General features: G+C 39.5%; 1 pseudogene across 1 annotated transcript; it reads right to left on the bottom strand.

The window, feature by feature from the left end:
- Window positions 1–2238: 2238 nt before the first annotated feature.
- On the bottom strand, window positions 2239–4156 carry LOC308631402 (ornithine decarboxylase-like; annotated as a pseudogene). Its single transcript has 3 exons — window positions 4024–4156; window positions 3673–3922; window positions 2239–3509 (listed from the first exon to the last, which is right to left on the bottom strand). The product of its transcript is annotated as an ornithine decarboxylase-like (transcript).
- Between the last annotated feature and the right edge of the window lie 20394 nt (window positions 4157–24550).

Genomic DNA, 24550 nt, shown 5'->3' with positions numbered 1-24550 from the left:
GATCTGATGTGCAATGCCCTGGATTCCATGCCAGTAGTGTGCTCATGCACACATGTGTGTACATACACACACAGAAAAAGGACAAAATTTTTAAAGTGCCACTCACCCCATTGCCATCTGCTCTCTTTAAAAACTCAGTTTCCACATGACCAACTTCCCATTTCTACTCTTCCCTCAGCATTTTTTCTCCAGTGTTTCCTCATGGTACCCAGTTGTCTTGGACTCTTGGAGGCAAACCTCTGGATCCCTGCCTAGGAAGGAGTAGAAAATGTTAATGTTAACCGAGGGCACATAGAAGCGGGAATGTTGGTACTAGGACACTCTGACTCACTTCCTTTCCAGGTTCCCTGGACTCCTACTCCATATTCAGACCCAGGCTCTAAGCAGGGTGGGCCCAGTGGGAGGCTTACATTAGGTGCCCCTCTCACAGGAGGATCTAAATAGCTCAAGAATGAATGTTCTACAATCCCACTTGGACTGATGTGTATTGGAGTGAGTGTAAATACTTATCCTACAGATGAAAGATGTTCTCTCATGGCCAGCCTAGGTGGCTGTTAAAAAAATGAGTGGATAAAGAAATGTGGTATATGTACACTCTCTCTCTCTCTCACACACACACACACACACACACACACACACACACCACACCGCACACATACACACACAAGTTTTACTCATCCATAAAGAAAAATGAAGCTTTGTCATATGCTGGTAAATGAATGCAACTGGAGAATGTCAGGCTAAGAGAAAAAAAAAATCAGACTCAGAAAGTCAAAGGTCAAATGTTTTCTCTCATATGTGGAAGCTAGAAAGAAAAAAAAAATTTAATGATCTCACAAAAATAAAAGGGGATCAGCAGAGTAGAGGTTGGAGGAATGATGAAAGGGGAAGAGCTGGGGAATAAAGTTGACCCAAATATAATATGTTCATCTATGCATTTATCACAATTTTATATATAACTTTAATGCATAAATTAAAAAAATAAATAGAAGGCCAATAGAGTCTAGGAAGGGGATCAGGAGGAGGAAGGAGGGAAGGGAAAAGTACTGTGGATTGAAGGAGAACAAACTATGTTACATGCATTTATTAACATGTCACAATGAACCTCACTGTTATGTATAACTATAAGGCACTAATAAAAACACCCCAAAACAGGAGAAAAGTTTTATTTTGTCTTATAATTTCAGAGTTTTAATCCATGGTACTTGGCTTCATTGTTTCTGAGCCTGTGATGAGGCAGAATATCATAGTGTGGACGGTGTGACCAAGGAAAACTGCCCACATTATGGAAGCCAGAAAGCAAAGGGCAAAGAAGCTGCTGGGGACAAGATACAGTCTTCCAAGGCATGTTCCCATGGACCCACTTACTCCAACTAGACCCTACTCCCTATGGTCTCCAACTCATTCCAATAATGCCATCAATTTGTGAATCTATTGGTGGAATAATCAGCCAATGATGTCAAAGCCTTCATTATCCAACCACTTTCTCTGAATATTGCTTTGTTGGGGACCATGTCTTCAACAGATGAGCCTTAAGGGAACATTCCAGATCCAAACTACAACAAAGGACTTAACAAAGGACTTAGAGGAAACTTACCCAGAACATGAGAACACATTGATTATCAGGTTGATTAAAGCTCTTTTATTATTATCAACACATTTGGAGATTCTGATTTTGTTGTCTAAGGGAAAAAAAAACTGATACATGGATTTTCTTTGAACACCCTCTAATTTGTTTGAATTTGTTTGTGGCTGAAGCAGATAATTGCCCAAACTTCTTTCTTAGATGATACATATGTTCAAAACAGGTCAAAACATTAAGCTTTTAGCCCATTCTACCATTGTACAAGCTATAAATGCCTGCTGGCAGCTTAGAGGGCCCTCTTTAATAGCTTGTTTGAAAAATGAATAAAAATCCATATAAAACAAATATTCAAATAGTTTCCATAGGAACACAGATAAGTGTGACCCCACCTTCTAGTCTTCCATGTTTCTGGCATCTGTGCCAAACCTGCACTTACAAAGACATTTCAAATGTAGCAGTAATTAAGAAACATGGTCCCCCCAGATCCCTTGACTTAAACTAACCTTGCAGTTAACATCTACAGAGTGGCATCTATAGCTACGAGTGGAGGCACACGCTGCTGCTGCCAAATGAGATTTCATGCTGTTTTCCTGAGCACAAGGCACAGGCAGAGTGCTGATGTCCTGCTCCTGCACTATTGGGAAACAATAGTTCTAGATTTGCTGCATGCATTGTCATGTTGGTCCTGACATCACATAATAGATTGTTGGCCTCTCGAATCCATTGAAAGTAGAAGCAGTGCCAACAGTGTATGAGCCCATGTTTTAAGAAAACATCTAATTGCCCACATGCATTTCAGGCAGGTCACAGCGCTGGACAATCCATTCAAGGCTATCACATGTCAGTCCCCTATGCTGGATTAACGATACTTCTCATCTGGTTTAGGTCTCTTCTGCAGCAGGGGCTTTATACATGCATGATCATAAAGGATGCAATTAAATGATCTGTGAATACTCCATCATTCACATAATACTTAAAGGTCTATTTACTTGACTCATATTCATCATCAGAGCCTATCTGTTCCTTTAACATGATTTTTGACAATGAGATTATCTGCAAAAGTGAAAGCTGAAGCAACATAATAACTGCCTGGCTCAGCTATGTTCCTCACTCCAGAATCCAACAGAAAGTATTTGTCCAGTGCTCGGATGATCACACTGGTAATCTCTTCAAATTTAAGCTTCACATCCTCACATCCAGGAAAGCCTCTACCAATATCAAGCATATACACGCTAAAACCAACCTCAGCTCCCATGTCAAAGACACTGTGGGCATCAGAGATGGCCTGAACTAAGATCTCAGGATTAGTGCACCCACTCCTCACGTGAAAGCTGACACCAATGACATCAATATTTAATTCTTTAGCTAGTTCCAAAAGAAGTCTGCTGGTTTTGGAGTGTGGCACCAAATTTAACACTGAGGTGACAGACTGCTTTGGAATCATCAGAGCTGATCTGCAAAACCAACTTTGCCTTTAGATGCACCCTGGCTACTTTCATCAACTCGACTTCACAGTCAAAAGTCATCATTTGGGCTCCAATACTGGCAGCACATTTAATTTGAGAAGATTGTTTACAAGGATTTGCATAGGTAATTCTCACTGTGCAGCCTTGCTAGCACAGTCAAATCCTGTCCCAATGGCAGGTAAGATCTTCCCTATGGCTCTGTTATCATTGCATTTGACTGCATGAAAGGGGGTGACACGAGGAAGAGCTTTTAACCATCTTAGATATTTCTTTAGAATGTCTCCAAGGTCTGCAACATAAAAGGCACCCTTATCATCAGAAGAAGACACTCATTAATTTTGGGGTTCAGAATGTCCTTGACAATAAAGCCTTCGTCAAGGAAGTGGCAGTGGAACTCTTCATTAGTAAAGCTGTTCACGGATTCTCCATTTGCCTCAGAAATGCAACAAGATGGAAAACTAAGAGATGAAATTTAAAATTTAAAGAAATTATTCCCAGCTTCTTACAAAGGTAATTCTCCAGGATTTCCAAATCCCGTGTCCTTGGACCAGCACTGGAAATGTTTTGCCCGCCCCCTACCCCCAGACTTCGGCAAGGAGAAGGAGCGCCCAGCTCCTGCACCTGTCACGGCGGCACAGGGACACAGAGAGGCGCAGGAGCACAGAGCTTGAAGGAGCCGAAGGCCTCCAGGAACTTCCCGCCAGCAACACGCTCCAAGACCGCAGCCGGCGCGGCTTGGAGCAGGTGGGTGCCACAAGGTCCCCTCGGCCGGGCTGGCACCGCAAAGACACCTGGTCTCCAGGGAAGTGGCTCGCCAAGGTCACGGCCGTGGAGGGCTCCGCCGCCGCGTGTCCCCGCCTCTCAAGTGTCCCTGGCAGGCAGAGCAGACGGGTGCTGGCGCGGACCGCTGGACACGTCCCGCCGCTCACTCACCTCAGAGCGCCTGGGCGGCAGGCCCCGAGGAGATGCCACAGCCTACCCCTGCTGCGGGGAGCGGGAGCGGGGAGCCGGACTTGGCCTCCTGCCGCCGCCGCTGCACATCTGCAGCCTGGCTCCCCGCCAGCCAGAGTTGCTGGCCCAAGGTGGTTACTAGAAAATTAAGCATATCTTTAGATTTCCTTGTCCTTTTCTGGCATCCTTTGTGGATTTTTTTAAATGGCAACCTCTTACCTCTGCTGTCATTATTGTGGTTTTTATAGCTCCTGTCTAAGAATGTTTAGCAATTCTAGATATTGGCTTATTATCTTTTTTAGATTGATTTATTATCTTTTAGTTTCAAAAAACTAAAGTATGCCTCAAATACATTGTACCATGCCCATTAATGTCTCTGGTAACACTTGGTTGTTGATTAAACTTGTATTTTGGTGTGTTTATAATGTTTTCTGGATTCACAGATTGGCTTTGTATTCTCATTTTTCTTCTTTTGACCTTTAATCTTTCTGGAGTTCAATTCTATATCCAACAAACTGAATAAATAAATTAACAAAAGGGGAAAAAAAAAAGCAAATCTTCTGTACAAGTCTTCTATAGTAAACCCATGTAGAAGAAAGGCAGGGAGTAGAAAATCACCATTGGAACCTCATGACAACATTGCTGCTGGCCACATCTATTGACTTACTTTCTTTCAGTAAGCTGATAGAACCAAGAATATAGGGAATATAGGGAAAAAAACTGTAATATCTCAGATCCACACTGCAAGAATGGGAGACACATAGACAACATGAAAAAAACCAAGGGAGGAAAGTGCCCCAAACAAACCAGGATACTATAATAACAGAACCTATGAACAGTAAAGTTGATGAAATATCAGAGAAGGAGTTCAGAAGGTTCATAATTAAAATGTTCTGTGAATTAAAGAATGAACTAAATGAGCAAATACAAGCAAAAATGGATCACTCCAACAATGACAGAAGAAAGCAAATACAGGTAGCAAAAGATTACTTCAAGAGAGAGATAGAGACCCTGAAAAAAATAGTCAGAAATTTTTGAAATGAAGGATATAATAAATCAAATAAAAAACTCAATAGAAAGCATAACCAACAGACTAGATAACTTGGAAGAAAAAACATAAAATAATGAAGACAAAATATACAATCTGGAAAATAAAGTTGATCACACAGTGCAGAAAGTGAGGAAACCAAGAACAGAACATCCAAGAATTATGGGACAGCATCAAAAGACCAAATCTAAGACTTATTGGGATACAAGAAGGCATAGAGTTTCAAACCAAAGAATGCACAATCTCCTCAATGAAATAATACCAGAAAATTTCCCAAGCATGAAGAACGAATGGGAAAACCAAATACAAGAGGTTTACAGGACACCAAATGTACAATATTACAACAGATCTACACCAAGGCATATTATAATGAAAATGCCTAGCATACAGAATAAGGATAGAATCTTAAAAGCTGCAAGAGAGAGGAATCAGATCACATTTAGGGGGAAACCAATTAATATCTCAGCAGATTTCTCAACCCAAACCCTCAAAGCCAGGAGATCGTGGAACAACATATACCAATCTCTGAAAGAAAATGTATGCCAACCAAGAATCTTATATCCAGCAAAACTAAACTTTAGATTTGATGATGAAATAAAAACCTTCCATGATAAACAAAAATTAAAAGAATTTACAACTAGAAAGCCTTCACTATAGAACATCCTCAGCAAAAGATTCCAAGAAGAGGAAGTGAAAAACAATGATGAAAATCAGCAGAGGGAGGGATTACACTATAGGAAAATATAATCAGAGGAGAAACCAAGTCACATTAAATACCAAAAATAAACAAAAATGGCTGGGAACACAAATCATGTCTCAAATATAACCCTGAACATCAATGGCCAATCAAAAGACATAGACTAGCAGATTGGGTTAAAAAAAAAAGACTTAACAATATGCTACCTCCAAGAGACACATCTCATAGAAAAATACATTCACAGACTGAAGGTTAAGGGTTGGGAAAAATTATACCACTCACATGGACTGCAGAAGCAAGCAGGAGTTTACATCTTCTCATATCAAATAAAGTAGACTGCAAACTAAAGTCAATCAAAAAAGATAAAGAAGGACACTACATACTACTCAAGGGAACCATACACCAACAAGAATTAACAATTATAAATATATATGCTTCAAACAATGGAGCAGCTATGTTCATCAAACTCTTCTCAAATTCAAGAGTCAAATAGACCACAACACAATAATTTTGGGTGACTTTAACACACCTCTTTCATCACTAGATTGGTGTTTCAAACTCATACCCTATTTGAATCAAATGTATGATATGTCAAGATCATTGTATTGTCTTGAGCAACTAATAAAAAAAGCTGAACAAAGAAACTATAGAACTCAATAATACAATTGATAACTTAGATTTAACTATGGAAATCAATAAATGTAATTCATCACATCAATAGACTTAAAGATAAGAATCATATGATCATCTCAATAGATGCAGAAAAAGCATTTGACAAAATACAGCACCCCTTCAGGTTCAAAACACTAGAAAAACTAGGGATAACAGGAACATATCTCAACATCATAAAGGCTATTATGCTAAGCCCAGGCCAATAACATTCTAAATGGAGAAAATTGAAGGCATCCCCTCTAAAAACTGGAACAAGACAGGGATGCCCTCTTTCATCACTTCTATTTAACATAGTTCTTAAAACACTGGCCAGAACAATTAAACAGACAAAAGAAATTAAAGGGGGGCTGGGGTTGTGGCTCAGAGGTAGAGCGCTTGCCTAGCATGTGTTGAGGCACTGGGTTCAATCCTCAGCACCTATAAAAATAAAATAAAGATATAAAAAATAGTGGAAAATTAAATTAAAAAAAGAAATTAAAGGGATACACATAGGAAAAGAAAAATTCAAATTGGCACTATTTGCTGATGATATTATTCTATACCTGGAAGACCTTAAAGTTTCACCAGAAAACTCCTAGAACTAGTAAGTGAATTCAGCAAAATAGAAGGATATAAAATCAACACCTTAAGTCAAAAGCATTTCTGTATGTCAGTGACAAATCCTCTGAGAAGGAAATGAGGAAAACTACCCCATTCTCAATAGCCTCAAAAAAAAAAAATACTTGGGAATCAATTTAACAAAAGAGGAGAAAGATATATATGATGAAAATTACAGAATCCTAAAGAAAGAAATCAAAAAAGACCTTAGAAGATGGAAAGATCTACCTTGCTCTTGAATAGGCAGAATTAATATTATCAAAGTGACCATACTATCAAAAGCACTATACAGGTTGAATGTAATTCCGGTCAAAATTCCAATGACATTCCTCATAGAAATAGAAAAAGCAATTATGAAATTCAATTGGAAAAATAAGAGACCAAGAATAGCTAAAGCAATCCTTAGCAGGAAGAGTGAAGCAGGTGGCATCACTATACCAGACCTCAAACTATACTACAGAGCAATAATAACAAAAACAGCATGGTATTGGCACCAAAACAGACTGCCAGGCAGAATAGCAGACACAAAGACTAACCCACAAAATTACAATTATTTTATAATAGACAAAGGTGGCAAGAAATGCATTAGACAAAAGATAGCCTCTTCAACAAATGGTGCTGGTAAAACTGGAAATCTATATGCAAGAAAATGAGTTTAAACCCCTCTCTCTCACCATGCACAAAACTCAAAATGAATCAAGGACTTAGAAATACAACCAGAGACCCTGCATCTAATAGAAGAAAAAGTAATCCCTAATCTCTATCATTTGGAGATAATAAGACTCCTTGGCACAAAAATTAAAATCAAGAATCAATAAATGGGATGGACTCAAACTAAAAAGCTTCTTCTCAGCAAAAGAAATGATCTGTGAAGTGAATAGAGAACATACATCTTGGAATCAAATCTTTACCCCTCACACATCAGATAGAGCATTTATCACTAGGGTATATAAAGAACTTAAAAAGATAAACACCAAAAAAACAAACCAAAAAAACCCCACAAATAACCCAATCAATAAATGGGCTAAGGACCTGAAGAGATACTTCTCAGAAGATGATGTATAATCAATCAACAAATACATGAAAAAATGTTCATCATTACTGGAAATTAGAGAAATGCAAATCAAAACCACTCTAAGATTATCTCACTCTAGTGAGAATTGCAGCTATTATGAAGACAAACAACAATAAGTGTTGATAAAGATGTGGGGGAAAAGGTACACTCATACACTGCTGGTAAGATTGCAAATTGGTGCAGCCAATATAGAAAGCAGTATTGAGATTTCTTGGAAAATTGGGAATGGAACAACCATTTGATCCAGCTGTCCCTGTCCTCGGTCTATACCCAAAAGACTTAAAAACAGCATACTAGAGGGACACAGCCACATCAATGTTTATAGCAGCACAATTCACAATAGCTAAACTGTGGAACCAACCTAAATGTCCTTCAATAGATGAATGGATAAAAAATAAATGTAGCATATGTACACAATGGAATATTACTCATCAGTAAATGATGGGTAGAGTTAGAGAAGATAATGCTAAGTGAAGTTAGCCAATCCCAAAAATCCAAATGCCGAATTTTTTCTTTCATATAAGGAGGCTGATTCATATTGGGATAGGGAGCGGGAGCATGGGAGGAATAGACGAACTCTAGTTAGGGCAGAGGGGTTGGAGCGGAAGGGAAGGGGCATGGGGTAATTAATGATGGTGGAATGTGATGATCATTACTATCCAAAGTAAATGTATGAAGACATGAAGTGGTATGAATATACTATGTATACAACCAGAGATATGAAAATTATGCTCTATATTGTAATAATAATTGTAATGCATTCTGCTATCATACATAAATAAAAAGATTTACATTAAAAAAATTTTAGGTAAATATATTAGAATTAAAATAAATAGCCAGAAGTCCAAATTATTAGTCATCTAATGCAACACACAGAAAAATTCCTGGAAACACATCTAGGACACACCTGAATAGAGACAGGTGCTTCCTTTCTTGCTTTTTTAATATTTATTTTTTATTTGTAGTTGGACACAATACCTTTATTTTAATGTGGTGCTAAGGATCAAACCCAGAGCCTTGCAGATGCTAGGCGAGCGCTCTTACCGCTGAGCCACAATCCCAGCATAGAGGTGGGAAGGAGAGGGGGTGGGAAGAGGAGAGGAATAGAGAGAGGAGAGAGGAGAGGGATAGAGAGAGAGGGAGAGAGATGCTTTCTGTGAGCTTGAAACAGTTTCCCTTCAAAGCCTGTTGCTAGCATCCATCTGCTTGTGTGTTGCTCCTTGGTGCTAGGTGTGTGAGGTGTACTTAGTCACTCCAGTCATCATCCACGTCTTGCCTTGCATCCTTCCCTCCAAGACACTGGTCAGGAGAAACTGAATCAAAGACAAATTGAAACATGAACCTTCAGAATTTTGAGTGTTATCCATTCCTCAGCCCCTTGTCTGTCCCTCCCCCACCAACATTCATATGTTGAAGGCCTAATCCCCAAAGCCACAATTATGAAGTTAGGGCTTGCAGTTGTGAAGTTAAGGCTTTTGGTAGGTAATTTAGTCACAAAGGTGGAGTTCTCATGAATGAGTTTAGTCCTTGTGAAGGTGGTAATCTGCTCTCTCTCTCTCTCTCTCTCTCTCTCTCTCTCTCTCTCTCTCTCTCTCTCTCTCCTGTGTGAGGACACAAAGAGAAGCCTGGGTCTACAATCCGGGGTGAAAGTACTCACCAGAACCCAGCCATGCTGGCCCTCTGATCTTGTACTTCCACCCTCTAGAAAGGTCAGAAATCTATTGTGAATTGTGCTGCTATAAACATTGATGTGGCTGTGTCCTGTAGTATGCTGTATGTAGTCCTTTGGGTATAGACCGAGGAGAGGGATAGCTGGGTCAAATGGCGTTTTTTCCTTCCCAGATTTCCAAGAAATCTCCATACTGCTTTCCATATTGGCTGCACCAATTTGCAGTCCCACTAGCAGTGTATGAGTGTACCTTTTTCCCCACATCCTTGCCAACACTTATTGTTGTTTTTCTTCATAATAGCTGCCATTCTAACTGGAGTGAGATGATATCTTAGAGTAGTTTTGATTTGCATTTCTACAGGGAGACAGCCACATCAATGTTTATAGCAGCACAATTCACAGTAGCTAAACTGTGGAGCCAACCTAGATGTCCCTCAGTGGATGAACGGATAAAAAAATGTGGCATATATATACATAATGGAATTTTACTCAGCAATAAAAGAGAATAAAATCATCTCATTCGCAGGTAAATGGATGACGTTGGAGAAGATAATGCTAAGTGAAGTTAGCTAATCCAAAACAAAAACAAATGCTGAATGTTTTTTTTCTGATATAAGGAGGCTGACTCCTAGTGGGGTAAGGAGGGGGAACATGTGACAAATAGATGAATTTTAGATAGGGAAGAGGGGAGGGAGGCAAAGAGAGGAGGCAGGGGATTAGCAAGGATGGTGGAATGTGATGGACATCAATATCCAAAGTACATGTATGAAGACAGGAATTGGGTGTCAACCTACTTTATATACAAAGATAGATATGAAAAAATGTGTAATAAGAATTGTAATGCAAAAAAAAACAAGTACATGTATAAAGACATGAATTGGCATGAACATACTTTATACAAAGATATGAAAAATTGTGCTCTATACGTGTAATAAGAATTGCAATACATTTCACTGTCATGTATTTAAAAACTAAAATCAACTTAAAAAAATCCCAATGGGCACACTCAAAAAAAAAAAAAAAAGAAAAGAAAGAAAGGTGAGAAATCTTTAAATGTCTGTTGTTTCAGCTACCCAGGCTATGGTATTTGTTGGAGCACCCAGAGCTGACCAAAGCAGGGGGCAATAACAGCAAATCAAATAGACCACTTGAGGACAAAGTGATGTATGAGCCTCAGCCTGAGCCCACATGGTTCTAAAGGCATAGGAATACTCTTAGAGGGAACAGAGGTGTTAGCCAGGTGCTGCTTTCAAGGGTGACAGTTGCAGGAGAGACAACATATATTCTCTCCAACTGTTGCCCTGTCTGCACCTTATCCAGCCTCTCCCTCAAGAAGGGCCTTGTTGCCAAGGCTCTTGCAACTATTCTAGTGTGAATGACAACATTTTGTCCCAAGCAGGGAAGGAAAACCCAAGGTAGATAACGTGTATGATATAAAAAAAGATTTCAAGCCCCAGGCAAGCCCTTCCAACTAGGTCTTACTGGGGCCTCACTTTTTGGTGGTGGCAAACCCACAGAACACTGCAGATGTGTTGTGCCCTGAAGCTCATCTTTTTTTCTCTGCAATTAACTGATGTACCTTGCTTATTTCTGCTATTTTCTCAGTCTCTAAAATATTGGGCCTTCTTCAGGTGATTTTCAATGGTTGCATACATTTAGTTCTTCCTTTATTCACTTCCCTGTAAATCCTTTCTTTTTAAAAAAAAATATTATCCTTTTTATAGGTGCATGATAACTATACATAATAATAGGATTCATTATGCAATATTCATATATACACATATCATAATTTGATCAATCTCATCCTCAGTACTTTCCCTTGCCCTCCCCTCTTTCTTCACCTGATCTGCTCCCTCTATTCCCCTGATCTTCTTTCCATTGTCATTAGTAGTTGTAGTGGTGGTAGTAGTAGTAGTACATTATAATAATGTATATAAACTAGATTCATCATAGTATATTCATACATGGACATAGCATATATGGTAGACTTTGTTCCCCAATACTTTCTCATGCCCTCTTCTTCTCCCTATTTCTCTATCATTTTCCTCTATTCTGTTGGTCTCCCTTTTATTTCCCTGTGATTCCTTTTATTATTCCTTTTTTTTCAAATTCTTCCTTTTTGAATCCATTTCTTTCTTTGCACTCCTATTATGTGTCCCACCTCAACTTTCAATTAGACTTCTGCAGTCATCTTTAAATTCATCTCAGTACATCCTAAATATTGCTTAAAGCAGACAAACTTTTTCATAATGTATGGTTTAATCGGCTTATTCCCCTGGTCCACACATTGCAATGCCCCACACCATCTACCACAGCCCTTCTAAATGCCTCAGTGCATGTGTCCAGTTCTCCTATCCATTGTATCTAGCACTCTTCCTAACCTGATTTATGCTGCTTCTCAGTCTGGTTTGGTTTCTCTGGGTTCAGAGATAGTAATTACATCAGCTTTCCCCATGATGAAACAAAGAGCTGTATGTTAATTTATTCTGCATTTAGTTCACCTTTCTCCTTCAAGAACTATGCAGAACTCAGGTCATGATTTCAAGCCTCAGGCAAGCCCTATGGACACAGACCTCCCCATTTCTGGAATGAACCTAGCTGGGTTCCGCACTTCCTCAGTATGTCTGTCGCATACTAACTCTCTGGAAAGTCAGAAGAAATGACCCCTGATTGTAAAAGAGTGGACAGGTCTCTCCCTGCCTGGTACTACAGTCTTGTGGATCTGCCTATAGAAATGCAGCACACACTTAAGGTTATCAAAACAGCTGTGAGTTTCACTGCATGGGGTACAGTGGCAGAAGAATGTGACAGCCTGGCAATGAGGACATGGGGTGATGAAGAAAGGTTGGGTATGTGATGGTGGCCAACAGCAAAAGTACTTGCCACTTTCTAGGGGCTGCAACTACTGGCAGAAGCAAAAAGTGGTGGCCTAGGGCAGAGACATGCAGTACACCATAGGTGCTGCACTCCCTGGTAGTGTCATGCACTCTGTTCTGCTCCACCTCACTCATTGCAGAAGCCAGAAGGAGAGGAGGAGTTCAGGTATCTTCATCTCATAGATAGTTATCCCACTACATAGGTTGCTCAGCTGGTTCATTTAAAAGGTGTTCCCTTTTAAATATTTAATTAAGATATTTCTTATTATCTCTAGGTAGGAAGCCTATCCCTAACTGTAAGTTGAGGTATGCTCTCTATAAACGGGCTGCCCACTACTCTTCTCCACTGGCAAATTGAGAGAATAGAGCACTTCTTGCTCAACATGTGTTTTTGCAACTCCTGCACCAGCTTAATTCTTTCTCTCTCTTCTACTGCTTTTTCTGAACTAAGCTTGTCAGCTTTGCCTCTCTTTTCTCCATGTCTTATCCCTCTCCCCAGACCTGCCCTGATGCTGCAGATACTGCCCTTTGTGTAACAAATTCTTTTCTGTTTTTTGTTTCTAGTAACCAAAATTTTCAAATCGCTATAATGGTCTGATAGCTCAGTATTCTGAATCAGTTCATTCTCTCTCTCACCCACCTCTCCATTATGCAATTCTCTCACTGCTTTGATTCCAAACTGTGGAGTTGAAACCTGCAGCCTCCCTCAATTCCACCATCTTGATCCAGTCCTGCAGAGAGTTTTTTTTTGTTTGTTTGTTTGTTTTTTATTGGTTGTTCAAAACCTTACAAAGCTCTTGACATATCATATTTCATGCATTAGCTTCAAGTGAGTTATGAACTCCCATTTTTACCCCAAATACATATTGCAGAATCACATCGGTTACACATCCACATTTTTACATAATGCGATACTAGTAACTGTTGTATTCTGCTACCTTTCCTATCCTCTACTATCCCCCCTCCCCTCCCCTCCCATCTTCTCTTTCTATCCCATCTACTGTAATTCATTTCTCTCCTTGTTTATTTTCCAATTCCCCTCACAACCTCTTATATGTAATTTTGTATAACAATGAGGGTCTCTCTCCATTTCCATGAAATTCCCCTTTTCTCTCCCTTTCCCTCCCACCTCTTGTCTCTGTTTAATATTAATCTTTTCTTCCTGCTCTTCCTCCCTTCTCTATTCTTAGTTGCTCTCATTATATCAAAGAAGACACATTTTTTTAATCCATTCATCCATTGAAGGGCATCTGGGTTCGTTCCACAGTCTAGCTATTGTGAATTGTGCTGCTGTAAACATCAATGTGGCAGTATCCCTGTAGTACGCTCTTTTAAGGTCTTCAGGGAATAGTCTGAGAAGGGCAATAGCTGGGTCAAATGGTGGTTCCATTCCCAGCTTTCCCAGGAATCTCCATACAGCTTTCAAAATTGGCCACACCAATTTGCAGTCCCACCAGCAATGTACAAGAGTACCCTTTTCCCCACATCCTCGCCAGCACTTGTTGTTGTTTGACTTCATAATGGCTGCCAATCTTACTGGAGTGAGATGGTATCTTAGGGTGGTTTTCATTTACATTTCTCTGACTGCTAGAGATGGTGAGCATTTTTTCATGTACTTGTTGATTGATTGTATGTCCTCCTCTGAGAAGTGTCTGTTCAGGTCCTTGGCCCATTTGTTGATTGGGTTATTTGTTGTCTTACTGTCTAATTTTTTGAGTTCTTTGTATGCTCTGGATATTAGGGCTCTATCTGAAGTGTAAGGAGTAAAAATTTGTTCCCATGATGTAGGCTCCCTATTTACCTCTCTTATTATTTCTCTTGCTGTGAAAAAACGATTTAGTTTAAGTAAGTCCCATTTGTTGATTCTTGCTATTAACTCTTGTGCTATGGGTGTCCTATTAAGGAATTTGGAGCCAGACCCCACAATATGTAGATCAGAGCCAACTTTTTCTTCTATCAGACGCAGAGTCTCTGATTTGATATCAAGGTCCTTGATCCATTTTGAGTTAACCTTTGTGCATGGTGAGAGGAGGGGATTCAGTTTCATTTTGTTGTATATGGATTTCCAGTTTTCCCAACACCATTTGTTGAAGATGCTATCCTTCCTCCATTGCATGCTTTTAGCGCCTTTATCAAATATAAGATAGTTGTAACTTTGTGGATTAGTCTCTGTGTCCTCTATTCTGTACCATTGGTCCACCCGCCTGTTTTGGTACCAGTACCATGCTGTTTTTGTTACTATTGCTCTGTAATATAGTTTGAAATCTGGTATCACTATACCGCCTGATTCACACTTCCTGCTTAGAATTGCTTTTGCTATTCTGGGTCTTTTATTTTTTCATATGAATTTCATGATTGTTTATCTATTTCTACAAGCAATGCCATTGGGATTTTGATTGGCATTGCATTAAACCTATAGAGAACTTTTGGTAATATCGCCATTTTGATGATGTTAGTTCTGCCTATCCATGAACAGGGAATATTTTTCCATCTTCTAAGATCTTCTTCTACTTCTCTCTTTAGGGTTCTGTAGTTTTCATTGTATAAATCTTTCACCTCTTTTGTTAGGTTGATTCCCAAGTGTTTTTTTTTTTTTGAGGATATTGTGAATGAGGTGTTTTTCCTCATTTCCGATTCAGAAGTTTTCTCACTGATATACAGAAATGCCTTTGATGTATGTGTGTTGATTTTATATCCTGCCACTTTGCTGAATTAATTTATTAGTTCTAGTAGTTTTTTTGTAGACCCTTTTAGGTCTTCTAGGTATAGAATCATGTCTTCCACAAATAGTGATAATTTAAGTTCTTCTTTTCCAATTTTTATGCCTTTAATTTCTTTCGTCTGTCTAATTGCTCTGGCCAGTGTTTTGAGAACTATATTGAATAGAAGTGGTGATAGAGGGCATCCCTGTCTTGTTCCAGATTTTAGAGGGAATGTCTTCAATTTTTCTCCATTCAGAATGATGCTAGCCTGAGGTTTAGCATAGATAGCTTTTACAATGTCAAGGTAAGTTCCTGTTATCCCTAGTTTTTCTAATGTTTTGAACATAAAGGCATGCTGTACTTTGTCGAATGCTTTTTCTGCGTCTATTGAGATGATCATATGGTTCTTATCTTTGAGTCTATTGATGTGGTGAATAACATTTATTGATTTCCGTATATTGAACCATCCTTGCATCCCAGGGATGAATCCTACTTGATCATGGTGCACAATTTTTTTGATGTGCCTTTGTATCCGATTCGCCAGAATTTTATTGAGGATTTTTGTATCTAGGTTCATCAGAGATATTGGACTGTAGTTTTCTTTCTTTGAGGTGTCTTTGTCTGGTTTCGGAATCAGGGTGATGTTGGCCTCATAGAATGAATTTGGAAGAGCTCCCACTTTTTCTATTTCCTGAAATAACTTGAAAAGTATTGGTATTAATTCATCTTTAAAGGTTTTGTAAAACTTCGCTGTATACCCATCCGGTCCTGGGCTTTTCTTGGTTGGTAGTCTTTTGATGGCTTCTTGTATTTCATCCATTGATATTGGTCTGTTCAAATTGTGTGTATCCTCCTGACTCAGTCTGGGCAAATCATATGTCTTAAGAAATTTATCGATATCTTCACTATCTTCTATTTTATTGGAATATAGGTTTTCAAAATAATTTCTAATTGTCTTCTGTATTTCTGTAGCATCTGTTGTGATATTGCCTTTTTTATCCCGTATGTTAGTAATTTGAGTTCTCTCTCTTCTTCTCTTCTTTAGCATGGCTAAGGGTCTGTCAATCTTGTTTATTTTTTCGAAGAACCAACTTTAATTTTGTTAATTTTTTCAATAGTTTCTTTTGTTTCAATTTCATTGATTACTGCTCTGATTTTAATTATTTCTTGCCTTCTGCTGCATTTGCTGTTGTTTTGCTCTTCCTTTTCTAGGGCTTTGAGATGAAGTGTGGGCTCATTTATTTGTTGGTTTTTCCTTTTTTTGAGGAATGACCTCCAGGTGATGAATTTCCCTCTTAAAACTACTTTCATTGTGTCCCATAGATTCCGATAAGTTGTGTCTGTATTTTCATTTATCTCTAAGAATTTTTTGATTTCCTCCTTTATGTCTTCTGTAGCCCCTTGATCATTCAGTAACATATTGTTCATTTTCCATGTGATATTGGATTTTCCCTTCCTTCTTTTATTATTGATTTCCAGTTTCATTCCATTATGATCAGATAAAATGCATGGTATTATCTCCACCCCTTTATATTTACTGAGGGTTGCCCTATGGCATAATATATGGTCTATTTTTGAGAATGATCTATGTGCTGCTGAGAAAAAAGAATATCCACTTGATGATGGTTGATATATTCTATATATGTCAGTTAAGTCTAGGTTATTGATTGTGATATTGAGTTCTATAGTTTCTTTATTCAACTTTTGTTTGGAGGATCTGTCCAATGGTGAGAGAGGTGTGTTGAAGTCACCCATAATTATTGTGTTGTGGTCTATTTGATTCTTGAACTTGAGGAGAATTTGTTTTATGAACGTCGCACCACCATTATTTGGTGCATAAATATTGATAATTGTTATATCTTGTTGTTGAATGGTTCCTTTTAACAGTATATAATGTCCTTCCTTATCCCTTTGGATTAAATTAGTCTTGAAGTTGATTTTATTCGATATGAGGATGGCCACCCCTGCTTGCTTGCGAGGACCGTGTGTGTGGTATATTTTTTCCCAACCTTTCACCTTCAGCCTGTGTATGTCTTTTCCAGTCAGATGTGCCTCCTGGAGGCAGCATATTGTTGGATTTTTTTTAATCCATGTTACCAGCCTATGTTGCTTTATTGGAGTGTTTAAACCATTAATGTTTAGAGTTACTATTGATATATGGTTTGTACTTCCAGCCATGTTTGATTATTTATCTCTCTATCTTTTTTTTTAATTTAGTGTGTTTCTCCATGATTAGCTTTCCCCCCTCCGTCTGTCTTTACTGAGGTACTTCCCACTGTTGGCTTTGGTTATTTTTTTTCATTTCTTCCTCATGTAGTGTTTTGCTCAAGATGCTTTGCAATGCTGGTTTTCTGGCTGCAAATTCTTTTAGCTTTTATTTATCGTGAAAGATTTTTATTTCGTTGTCATACCTGAAGCGTAATTTTGCCGGATACAGAATTCTTGGTTGGCATCCATTGTCTTTCAGTGTTTGAAATATGTTGTTCCAGGATCTTCTCGCTTTCAGCTTCTGTGATGAAAAATCCATTGTTAACCTTATTGGTTTACCCCTGAATGTAATCTGCCTCCTTTCTCTTGTAGCTTTTAATATTTTCTCTTTGTTCTGTATATTGGATATCTTCATAACAATGTGTCTTTGCGTTGGTCTACTGTGATTTTGTATGCTCAGTGTCCTGTATGCATCTACAATTTGTATATCTGTTTCCTTTTTTATTTCTGGAAAGTTTTTTGTAATTATTTCATTTAGTAGGTTACTCATTCCCTTGGCTTGAATCTCTATCCCTTCCTCTATCCCGATGACTCTTAAATTTGTTTTTTTTTATGTTATCACATATCTCTTGGATGTTTCTCTCGTGATTTTTAACCATCCTATCTGAGTTGGCTAGACTCTTTTCAAGATGATATATTTTGTCTTCATTATCTGACGTTCTGGCTTGTACTTGCTCCACTCTTTTAGTGATACTCTCATTTGAGATTTTAATTTGGTTTATAATTTCCTTCATTTCTAAGATTAGTGTTTGATTCTTTTTTATAATCTCTATCTCCTGATAAAGATGCTTAACTTCTTCTTTTATCTGTTTATGTAATTCATTCTCAATGTGTTCTTTCACTGCTTGAATTTGCTGTCTTGTATCCTCTTTAAGGTTCCATTCCATCTGTCTAAGGTATTCCTTGAGTTCTTTATATGACCATTTTTCTGATGACTCTATATCCTCCTGAATATTTAGGCTGTCCTGCATTGTTTGTACTCCTTTTCTTCCTTGCTTTTTCATACTGCTCATGTTGCTTCTTGTTCTTTTTGACTGCTGAATTACTGTTTACTCCTATAAATTTATTTGATGCTTGGGAGGAAAGGTGTTAGCAGGGAAGGGAAGAAGTCACTAAAGAGAATGAGAGTAAGCAGGTAGAATTCAAGGAAGGGGGAATAAGAGAATTGAAAAGAAAGAAAAGACAGAACAAAAGAAGAAAGAAGAAAAAAATAGAAAATTAAAAAGATTTTTTAAAAAATAATAATAGTAATAATAAAAATGAGAATTAAAATTAAAAAATAAAATAAAATAAAATGAATTTAAAAAATTAAAAAAAAATAACAACAACAACAAAATTTAATAAATGCAGTCTTAGAGTTCGATTCACTATTCTTCCAGTAGGTGGAGCTGTGCCCACCGGGCTAAGCTTCTCCTCTCAGTAGGCGGACGCCTGTCACTGTGCAGCAGCTCTTCCTCCCGGACTGGGCCGGTCTCCAATCCTGAGTGCCTAGGGCCTTCTCTTGTGTCTAGTCACTTACCCACTTTTCCTCGAGCTAGGCCCCGCTCACCGGTGACGCTCACCACAATACTGGCTACACACCAGGTCTGCTGTTCCTGGGAGCCCTGTTTTCATGAACGCCTGGGCACACTCTCCCTGTTTGCCATTCCCTCGGACCCTAAGTTTGTAGAGCTTGGGGATGAGAACCCCCAGCGAATTTGCTTGCCCTCTGGTAGCCACGCCCCTGGAAGCTGGTGCAAGAGACCTCAGTTGTCAGCACTGGTGGGAGCGGTAGCCGGGAGTTCCGTGCCGCAGGTCCCGCGAGACTCCTGATTCCCCCATGCGGGCAGGGCTGTTCGAAGAGCCGGGCGGGCGGGGCCCATTTGCCGTGTGGGTGGGGCCTTTTGCAGAGCTGGGCGGGCAGGAGTTGTTCACACGAGCGCGGGGGGGGGGTTTGGAGGGGTGGTCGTTTGCAGGGCCAAATCACCAGAGGCAGTTCACAGAGCCAGGCCTGCAGGGGCCCAGGCAGGCAGCCACTGTTGGTACATTCGATGCGACGCGTGAGCGGCGGCAGTTCGGTGGCCGGCGGGATTGTGCCCCTGCTCCGCGTTGCCGAGATTCACTCATCTGGGACAAACTGACCCCTCCAATAGACTTACTAATTCCCAGCAGGTTTCCTTTCAGCAGAATTTTGCTAGAAGTTTCGCATGTAGGTGTATTAATTGGTCTCTCTGATCCCGTTACTGCAGAGGCATTGAAAGTGCTGCCTCCTCGCCGGCCACCATGTTGGGTCTCAGCCCTGTAAAGAGTTTTGAAAGGATTCTCTAAGGGCTGCATCTTCAAAGAAGTTTGAGACTCATTTGCTTGCATGCACACATTGTTTCCATTAAAACTTATCTGTTAAATATTGATCATTTCCAAGACTTGATTTGTGAAAGCAACCAGGGAACTTGGAGGCCTGAAACATGAACTACCTGCTGGACATGTGAACCAGAAGCACGTGGAGGGAGTAGGACATCAGTAGTTGGAAGTCAGGCAGCTAGAAAAGAACTGAACTATAGAAGGGTTTCATATAACATTGAAATCAGAGATTTTCTTCTATGTGGGCTGGAAAATGTTAAGCCAAGAGAATGTAACTAGAGAATTACCAGAATAAAGGTATAAATGAATTTTTAAAAACCATTTAGCTATGAAGAATTTGTGAGAGAGTTAAGTGAGCATAAGGCGCAATGTATTTACATAGAAGAAATAATATTTTGGTTACAATTTAAATCCTAAAAGCCCTCTTCAAAGGCCCATATATTAAAAACTTGGTCCCCAAGTTGGCATATTTGAAAGGTGGTGAAATGTGGAAGTAATGGGACCTTTTGAGAGGTCTTTAAATATTTGGAGTGTGCCCAAAAAAGGATTATAGAACCCTGGTCTCTTCCTCTTTCGTGTTCTGTTTTTATTTCCAGGTCATGAGGTTTTGTTCCACCACCTACTCCCATCAGTATGTGCTAACTCATCACAGTCCAAAACAATGACATCTATGGGTCAGGCATCTATGAAACTGTAAGCCCCCAAAAAACTGTTTTACTCTTTTGGTACAGGAAATTGAACCCAGGAATGCTTAATCACTGAGCCACACCCCCAGCCTTTTTAAAATTTTGAGACAGATCTCGCCTAGTTGCTTAGGTCCTTGTTAAGTTGTCATGTTAAGTTATGTTCCTCCTGCCTAGGCCTCCCAAATTGCTGGGATTACAGACATGCACCACTGCACCTATTTAGCCCTCGGCCAGTACAGGCTTCATAAATGAAGGTTCAAAGGGTGAGAAACCTCTAGGGAGTTTTGAATTAAAGAGACAGACTCTAATTACCTTTAAACCAGCTCCAGGAAGGCTTCTCCTAGCTCCAGCCTCCAGCCACCTATTATGGTAGCAAGGTTTACTGAAGAGGCTAGCAAGAGAGAGAGAACACGCCAGGGAGCGGACTTTTATTGGGGAACAAAAAATTCTGGGGAAAATCCCATCCAATGAAGATCAAGGGGGGCAGTGTCCCAAGGTCAAGGGTGATGATTGGGTCTTCTGGGTAGTGGCCAGACACGCCTTGACACTGACAAGCCCTTGGACCTGAGAAGGATGGGGAAAGCTCTGGACACAAGACGTGCCTAAGCGCCTCTCACCCAGCCAGCAAGGTAACTCAAATCACATGCGAGGATGGCCTCCCACACATCTGACCAAAAGAAACTTTTGATCATGATAAATTGTACTACCTTGAGTATTTGTTTAGTAACATAAAGCTAACACAAGGACTGTGCGTAAAATGTCTTTTACCTGTCCCTATCATCCTTTATTTTTTTCTCAATGTTTTTCTTGAGTCAATGATTTTCAGGATGACTTCCAGAGCCAAAAGACGCCTGCAGTTTGCCTTTCGGTCATGGAGTGGGCATGGATGATACAGACTTTTCACTTGATTCAGCTAGAAAAATTCCATGTTTATTTCCTTTTATATTTTTTTTTTGGTTTTGAGACTTTGCTCCGCTCCCACCCAGGTCACTCAGCTGCTACCTAACACAGCACAACGCCACCTCCCAGCTTTCCCTACCCCACCAGACACCCTGGGGCTGAAAGCAGACTGCCTCCATCTTGGCTCAACATTCTGCCCATATTAGGTGGGAGAAGCAACCACATCAGATCTCCAGCAGCCAGGTACCAGATTTGCAACCTCTCCTCTCCCCAACCATGGTAACACAACACAGTAGCTGCCCAACACAGGCACTCAGTGCAATCAGGGCACCACCCACAAGAGCCTCCGTGTAAGAGGTTCCTCAATTGGGAATTGTTAATGGAGAGGGAGACTAAAGTTTGAAGCCTAAGAGAGATAATTCCAGGTGCTCAAGTCATATAAGCAGTCCCAAAAAGAGACCCATGAGGTGCAGTCTTCCTGCGGGTGCCATTCCCCAGCTACTCTGCACCAGGACCAGTCTTCCTACCCTGGTTACCTCCACCATCCTGAGGGCAGAGAAACCAGCTTACAACAGACAACCCTGCCTATTGGTCCCATTCTATTTCATTCTTCCAGTTACACAAGTGATACTGAGGATCAAAAATTTGTGTTTGTGCTACAGAGAAAGATTTCTGCACAAAAGTTAACTCAAAATGGATCAAGGACCTTGATATCAAATCAGAGACACTGCATCTGATAGAAGGAAAAGTTGGCTACATCTACATACTGTGGGGTCGGGCTCCAAATTTCTTAATAGGACACCCATAGCACAAGAGTTAATAACAAGAATCAATAAATGGGACTTACTTAAGCTGAAAAGTTTTTTCTCAGCAAAAGAAACAATAAGAGAGGTAAATAGGGAGCCTACATCATGGGAACAAATTTTTACTCCTCACACTTCAGATAGAACCCTAATATCCAGAGTATACAAAGAACTCAAAAAATTAGACAATAAGACAATAAATAACCCAATCAACAAATGGGCCAAGGACCTGAACAGACACTTCTCAGAGGAGGATATAGAGTCAATCAACAAGTACATGAAAAAATGCTCACCATCTCTAGCAGTCAGAGAAATGCAAATCAAAACCACCCTAAGATACCATCTCACTCCAGTAAGATTGGCAGCCATTATGAAGTCAAACAACAAGTGCTGGCGAGGATGTGGAGAAAAGGGTACACTTGTACATTGCTGGTGGGACTGCAAATTGGTGTGGCCAATTTGGAAAGCAGTATGGAGATTCCTGGGAAAGCTGGGAATGGAACCACCATTTGACCCAGCTATTGCCCTTCTCGAACTATTCCCTGAAGACCTTAAAAGAGCATGCTACAGGGATACTGCCACATCGATGTTCATAGCAGCACAATTCACAATTGCTAGACTGTGGAATCAACCCAGATGCCCTTCAATAGATGAATGGATAAAAAAAAGTGGCATTTATACACCATGGAGTATTACGCAGCACTAAAAAATGACAAATCACGGAATTTGCAGGGAAATGGATGGCACTAGAGCAGATTATGCTTAGTGAAGCTAGCCAATCCCTAAAAAACAATTACCAAATGTCTTCTTTGATATAATGAGAGCAACTAAGAACAGAACAGGGAGGAAGAGCAGGAAGAAAAGATTAACATTAAACAGAGTCATGAGGTGGGAGGGAAAGGGAGAAAAAAAGGGAAATCACATGGAAATGGAGGGAGCCCCTCATTGTTATACAAAATTCCATATAAGAGGTTATGGGGGGAATGGGATAACAAACATGGAGGGAAATGAATTACAGTAGATGGGGTAGAGAGAGAAGATGGGAGGGGAGGGGAAGGGGGATAGTAGAGGTTAGGAAAGGTAGCAGAATACAACAGTCACTAATATGGCAGTATGTAAAAATGTGATGTGTAACCGATGTGATTCTGCAATCTGTATTTGGGATAAAAATGGGAGTTCATAAACCACTTGATTCTAATGTATGAAATATGATATGTCAAGAGCTTTGTAATGTTGTGAACAACCAATTAAAAAAAAGTAATCTAAGGCACAAATCAGAGCTTGAAGCTCTGCTCTTTGGGCAGAAGTATAAGAAGTTTGTATTACCTCTGTGTGAACACAGCTGAAAAACCCTGCCTTACCTGAGTTGGAACCATCCGTGAACACCCATAAAGCTTCCTCTGTTGGATGAGCTCGTACAATTTTTGGAAAAATAAGTTATGTTAAAGATGTAAATTGTACAATCTTATCACGAGGATAATGGCTATCTATCTGCCCAGGAAAATCAGCAAAAGCTATCTGCCATGAGCTAGAAGTTTGAAAAAGCCAATTAGTCTGTTGAACAGAAAATGGAATAATTATGATATCAGGCTCAGATCCAATTAATTGTAAAATCCTAGTTCTACCTTTAATTACTAATTGAGCTATAGAATCATGAAAAGGAATTAATGGTTTTTGAGGGGAGTGGGATAAATAAATCCATTCAATAACTCCTAATCTTTGCCATATGGCTCCTGTTGGGGTATGCTCAGTTGGAAATATTAATAAATACATTATTTCTTTAGGATCTATTCTAGTAAGCTGTGCATTTTTAATTGCAATTTCAACCTTTCTCAAGGCTGCCTTAGCTTCTAAAGTTAGTTGACGTGGAGAGGTTGGAGAAGGATTTTCTTGTAATATCTGAAATAAAGGACTTAACTCAGAAGTAGTTAGTTTTAAGGATGGCCTCAGCCAATTAATATCTCCTAATAGTTTTTGAAAATCATTAAGGGTATGTACCTCTTTAACTCTTTTCTGAAGATTTTGAGGACAGATTGTACGTCCTTGAATTATCTGACCTAGATATTGAAAAGGAGACACCTTTTGAATTTTTTGAGGAGCTATACATAAACCCATTGCTGTAAGTGAAGTCTCTAACTGAGTAAAAATTTTTGAAAGTACTTCTGGATTAGCATGAGCCAATAATATATCATCCATAAAATGAATAATATATGCA

Source organism: Spermophilus citellus (assembly GCF_964194105.1).
Source record: "Spermophilus citellus genome assembly, chromosome: 12".
Lineage (NCBI taxonomy): Eukaryota > Metazoa > Chordata > Mammalia > Rodentia > Sciuridae > Spermophilus > Spermophilus citellus.
The sequence above is the reverse complement of the archived record's forward strand: the minus strand, read 5'-3'. Positions and strand labels throughout refer to the sequence as shown.